Below are 6,664 nucleotides of genomic sequence, written 5' to 3' on the forward strand. Positions count from 1 at the left end.
AACTATTTTGTAATTTACCACTACATTTCATTCCCCTACACACCTCTCCCTCTTTCTCTCTTTGCCCACACCCCATTCTTCTCATTCATTTATTTTATACTATATCAAGATATCAGATCTTACAAAGGCCAGGAAAAAATAGAGGAAATTCCTAACCAATGGTCACTCTTGGCCATTGTAAAGCACTGTCCTTGTTAACACAGTTCATTCAGAGTTGGACAATGTTGCTATTGGTTCAAATCCATGTTGTCAAAATTGTTTCTGTGGACTTTCTCCTAGTCTGCCAAGTCAACATTGGGTTCACTGCCCAACTTCTTGGGTACTTTCACAAAGAAGCCTAGGGTAAACTTTCCTCTGGGGTAAGAAGGCCTAGAACACATAAAAACATAAAGCTGATCTTCCTGTCCAGAAAGGACAGGAAAAACTTTTTAAAATATGATTTTTTATTCTGTTGTTGGTAAATCTTTTCCAGCAAAAAAAATTCTAAGAACAAGGGAATAAAATTATTAATATATTGTCATGCCACAAGTGATAACTGCACTTTCTCTTATTTAAAGGTTACTAACTTCTAGCAAAGAACTACATTGGTAAAAGAGAAGATTAAAGCACACGATTTTTTTTTTTCTACACCACCACATGAATTTGAATACCTATTAGCTGCCCAAATATGAGAAAAAATGTGTAAATGGCCTTGGTAACAAGAAAATGAAAAGGCATTTCTGTTTAGCTTTACATCTAACATATTTAGAATCAATCATTTTTGCTCTAATCCTGCCATCACTTTCACACTATTTGATATTCATTGTAACTTATCCAATCATAAGAAATTCATTTGACCTTTGGAGATTATAGACTGAATATTGTCATACAATTTGTATATCTTTGAGGATCAATTGCTCACCAATACTAAGAGCTTTATTCCTGCTTTGAAAACTCAGCTGAAACAATGGTTTTTCATAACAATAGTTTTTCACTGACAAGCACACAGCAGTAATCCTGGGTTTTTTTTCTCTCTTTGCCCTTTTGATGGAGGCACTTTCAAGGCAGCATCTCAATATCAGAGATTTCCATTGTTAACATGTTACTTTAATCTATCTTCTAGCTATACCACCAACTGAGGAATATTAACCATATTTTACATTTCAGTAGTCAATCTGCCCATTCTATCTATTTTGTGAATGAAATAGCTAGATGTAATTCTTAGCAGATCATACTAACAAATGGTGTCATTATCGGTATAAATCTAATAACACTGCATTTAAATGTGATTTCTCCGTTGAGAGCCTCATTTTAGAGGAAGTTAAAATTACTCCCATCAGGGATATAACAGAGTTAAGGGTTTTGCCCAACACATTGAGCTATTAAGATAATCTAAAAACTTTTTTCCTAGGTTTCAATCTTTATGACCACATTCATCCCTACTCTTCACTAAGTACTATCTATAATTTAATAGACTCTGCACATTTTAACTACATCTACCAAAACAAGCTGCAAACACCTATGGATTTGTGAAACATTATTGCTCAAAAACTCTTTGGCAGTTTTGAAACTTGGTTGCACACTGGAGTCACCCAGGGAGCTCTAAAATATGCTGTTGTCTCGGTCACGCCCCAGAGACTGTAATTTAATTGGTATAAGGCCTGAGCATCAGTATTTTTAAAAGCTCCCCAGCTGATTCTAATACACAGACAAAACTGAGAACCACTGTTCAAACCTTTGTTTTACGGATAAGACAATTACCCCTATCAGTGACACATATAAATTTGATGTTAGAGATAAAGCTAAAATTCCAGTTTTCAGAATTTCAATTAATAACTCTTTTCATTAGCTCAAGGCTTTTCAATAGTGTTTCTCTGGGACTAGGGTTCCTCAGAAATACTACTGCTGCTGCTGCTAAGTCACTTCAGTCGTGTCCGACTCCGTGTGACCCCCATAGACGGCAGCCCACCAGGCTCCCCAATCCTTGGGATTCTCCAGGCAAGAACACTGGAGTGGGTTGCCATTTCCTTCTCCAATGCATGAAAGTGCAAGTGAAGTCGCTCAGTCGTATCCGACCCTCAGCAACCCCAAGGACCACAGCCTTCCAGGCTGCTCCCTCCATGGGATTTTCCAGGCAAGAGTACTGGAGTGGATTGCCATTGCCTTCTCTGCAGGGGCCGTGAAAATGATAAGAGATAAAAGAGGAGAGGTCTGATCCCACTTCAGTTGAGTTCAATCACTCAGTCATGTCCGACTCTTTGCAACCCCTTGGACTGCATCACACCAGGCTTCCCTGTCCATCACCAACTCCCAGAAACTGCTCAAACTCATGTCCATTGAGTTGGTGATGTCATCCAATCATCTAATCCTCTGTCATCCCCTTCTCCTCCTGCTTTCAATCTTTCCCAGCATCAGGTCTTTCCCTAATAAAAAGTTTAATTTATATTTTTTAATATGTTGGACCCAGTTGCAAGATTTTTTCTAGGGGAAGAAAAAGAAAAAACAGAGGGAAAAAATATATATTTGCCTAAAGTAAAAATAAGTTTTAAACTGTAGCAAGCAGACGGCATATATATATGCCAGAGAGCACCATCTCAGAAAAAGAGACAGAGAGAAAGGGATAGAAGGAGAGAGAGAGGAGAAGAGGAGGGAGGAAAGAGTGCTTGCTTCAGCAACACATATGCTAAAATTGGAATGATACAGAGAAGACCAGCACGGTCCCTACACAAGGATGAATTCACAAAAAAATTCATAGAATTCACAAAATGCTCCATTAAAAACAAAAGAAGGGAAACTTATGACCTTTTAGATAACCTGAGGCCAGTGGTAAAGCTATTTATATATATATTAAAATGTAAATCTGGGGATTCTATTAGTTTAAATTTAACACAATGAAGAGTCCTTAAGCCAGAAAGTAACTGCTTTTATCATCCCAATGTGTATTTTATAATTCTTAAGGAGGAATGTGTCCTTCCATGGTATGAAGTGGGTTGAGGATGCCTCTGAAGAGCCTAGTTCTGAGAAGAGACATGGACTTTTCATTAAGCAAACAAGAAAGAGAATTGGACAAGGTGAAAGATCAAGAGAGGAGGCCAAAAAGATCTTAAGGACAAAGACAGGAAAACTGGATAGAAAACACTACGATAGGAACTCTGGTTCCTGATAGAAACTAGACTCACGCTTACTTTATAGGCTAAATGAAAAAGGCAAACAACTTGAGAAGAATACAAAGTGAAGAACAGCTGTTCCATCATCATCTCTGCATAGAACACCTCCACATCCATTTTATCCTCAGAGCAGGCTGGAGCAGTGAAGTTAAACTACAGTGCTGAACTTGGCTATTCATTAGCTAGGATATCAACTGACTCAGTCAACATCTATCAAAATCTTGGAGGTTGATGTTTAACATTTATCTCTTTAGTTTTATTTCTTCATATTACTGCCTTAGCGTCCAGCAATTATCCATTCTTTTATTTTGATTTTGATAGATGTATATTTCCCATTACTCATAACATATGAAATAGAATCTCATTGACATGTTTTATTACTAACTGGAAATTATAATTTATAATAAGAATAGTAGTCATATATTGATCACCTTCCATGTGCCAAACAACATGAGTATCACCCTATAAAGATCACCCTTAATCATCACAAAAACACTATGAAGTTAATGTTGCTGTCTTCTTCTCATGGTGAACCCTGGGCTCAATAAGGTTATATTGTCCAAAATGAGACAATTTTTAATTTATTTTTGTCAAGATTTCCAAAGTCTATGTTCTTTCCACTGCTATACTATGCTGTTTCATTCTCTCCACTGAACCCTAAATCAAATGGAAATGCCCCCATGCTTCTGAAACATGTAGGCCTGCAATATTAAGCATATTTGAACTACATTTTTCCATTAATGGCACTCCATTTCCCTTTCTATTCAGAAACCCCTGGGAAACTTCTACTTTACCATGAGTTGCAGATTAAAGGAAAATTAAAAAGTAATTATAAAAAGCATTTCATGACATAGAAGGACAATTATTTCTGAATGAGACCTTATAAAATTTCATCAAATTTTATGAGCTTTAAGCATTATATTATATATTAATGAATCCAGAAGGCTATATAACATATAATACTTAATCTTCTGCTTATCTACCTTATTGCAGACAATTAAAGACACTATTTTTGAAAATCCTTTTTTTTTCTTTCCTGTAACAGAATATCTAGTAAAAATTTGACATTGTTATCAATCTGAGTTTAAAATGCTAAATGGTTTCCTGTTAGAATTCATAAAAATGTAAGATACAGGACCCTTTTTTACCCCATTTACAAGGATGCATATCTTAACTCATCTTCTCTAAATCTATCATCACAGTATAAATCTAACTCACATCATACTAAAGTATGATTTTGCTTGATGATTTTGTATTACAAACTCTATACACAGAGTTTTCTTAATGACTGACACTTAGTTGCAATATAATAAATACTCAGCTTCCCAAGAGTGACTTCATTTCCAATTCTATCTTCTTCCATATTTAAATCCTGTACCATCCATCTCTGCTTGCTAGAAAAGACAGTTAAAAGTTCAGTTCAGTTCAGTCACTCAGTCTTGTCTGACTCTTTGTGACCCCATGAACTGCAGCACGCCAGGCCTCCCTGTCCATCACCATCTCCTGGAGTCCACCCCAACTCATGTCCATCAAGTCGGTGATGACATCCAGCCATCTCATCCTCTGTCGTCCCCTTCTCCTCCTGCCCCCAATCCCTCCCAGTATCAGAGTCTTTTCCAATGAGTCAACTCTTCGCATGAGGTGGCCAAAGTACTGGAGTTGCAGCTTTAGCATCATTCTTTTCCAAAGAAATCCCAGGGCTGATCTCCTTCAGAATAGACTGGTTGGATCTCCTTGCAGTCCAAGGGACTCTCAAGAGTCTTCTCCAACACCACAGTTCAAAAGCATCAATTCTTTGGTGCTCAGCTTTCTTCACAATCCAACTCTCACATCCATACATGACCACTGGAAAAACCATAGCCTTGACTAGACAGACCTTTGTTGGAAAAGTAATATCTCTGCTTTTGAATATGCTATCTAGGTTGGTCATAATTTTCCTTCCAAGGAGTAAGCATCTTTTAATTTCATGGTTGTAATCATCATCTGCAGTGATTTTGGAGCCCCCCCAAAATAAAGTCTGACACTGTTTCCCCATCTATTTGCCATGAAGTGATGGGACCAGATGCCATGATCTTCGTTTTCTGAATGTTGAGCTTTAAGCCAACTTTTTCACTCTCCTCTTTCACTTTCATCAAGAGGCTTTTTAGTTCCTCTTCACTTTCTGCCATAAGGGTGGTATCATCTGCATATCTGAGCTTATTGATATTTCTCAGTATCAATAGCAATCTTGATTCCAGCTTGTGCTTCTTCCAGCCCAGCGTTTCTCATGATGTACTCTGCATATAAGTTAAATAACCAGGGTGACAATATGCAGCCTTGACATACTCCTTTTCCTATTTGGAACCAGCCTGTTGTTCCATGTCCAGTTCCAACTGTTGCTTCCTGACCTGCATATAGGTTTCTCAAGAGGCAGGTCAGGTGGTCAGGTGGTCAGGTATTCCCATCTCTTTCAGAATTGTCCACAGTTTATTGTGATCCACACAGTCGAAGGCTTTGGCATAGTCAAGAAAGCAGAAATAGATGTTTTTCTGGAACTCTCTTCCTTTTTCCATGATCCAGCAGATGTTACTGAGTACTTAATATATCCTAGTTATTTTAATTATTTTAAATAAAAAAATCTCTACTTATCCTTATGAAAGATCTATAAAGGTAATACAAATATTACCCCCATTTTACTGATAAGAAAACTGAGTTTAAATAATGTACTCAAATTTATTTATTTAACAAGCATAGAACATGGAGTCAAGTCTAAGTAGTCTAACTTGAGAGCTTTTTAATGACTTAGCTATTTTTTAACATACAGCTTTCACTCCATTTAGACCCTTCTGTGAGTTTGCCTTAAGTTACTATAATTCGTTGCCTGCACAAACTCAGAAAATGAAAGAGAGCACCTCTGTCCCTTTTATTCCTTTTATCATCTTACTATTTCCTATGATAAGACCTTGAGCAAAATAGGTGCCCAACAAGCTGAACTAAATTATTAAAATAAATTGATCTAATTAGATGAATCATTTATTCATTCCATAAATATTATTAAACATGTCTCTGTACCACTGACTGTGATACATGATAGAAAGCGAATGGTCAACAATGTAGGTAAGGGTCTTCTTTACTTTCCTGTAGAAAACAATTCTGCTTAGTGTTTTTGAGGGTACCCTTCCAGTTGTCAGTGAAAGAAACTCAACCAAAACTAGCTTGAGTTAAAAGGTAACTTAATGACTTACACTCTCAAGAAATCTAAGAAGTGACTGACTTCAAACACAATTAGATCTAGGTTTTAGAAATGCCATAAGAAATTTCTCTCTCTCAATTCTGTTTCCCTCATTGTTTTATCCTTAGACAGAGCTCTTTCCATGTGATGGTAACAAGAGCTCCCCAGGCCTCCAACTTATAATATATCCTAAGGGGTAAGAAAGTACTTTTCCTTAAAGTTCCAGCAAACACTTTTGGTGGAGTTCTCATTGGCCATGCTTGGGTCATACATTCATCTCTAAGACAATCAAAATGGCCAGACTAAT

The 6,664-nt window shown here is 36.9% G+C and overlaps 1 non-coding gene across 1 annotated transcript; it reads left to right on the forward strand.

The window, feature by feature from the left end:
* The first annotated feature begins 2,638 nt into the window (after positions 1 to 2,638).
* On the forward strand, positions 2,639 to 2,741 carry LOC138081556 (U6 spliceosomal RNA). Its single transcript, XR_011145017.1, has one exon. It is a non-coding gene; the product is annotated as a U6 spliceosomal RNA (small nuclear RNA).
* The last annotated feature ends 3,923 nt before the right edge of the window (positions 2,742 to 6,664 follow it).

The sequence above is a fragment of the Capricornis sumatraensis genome, chromosome 6, assembly GCF_032405125.1.
Source record: "Capricornis sumatraensis isolate serow.1 chromosome 6, serow.2, whole genome shotgun sequence".
NCBI classification, from domain to species: Eukaryota; Metazoa; Chordata; class Mammalia; order Artiodactyla; family Bovidae; genus Capricornis; species Capricornis sumatraensis.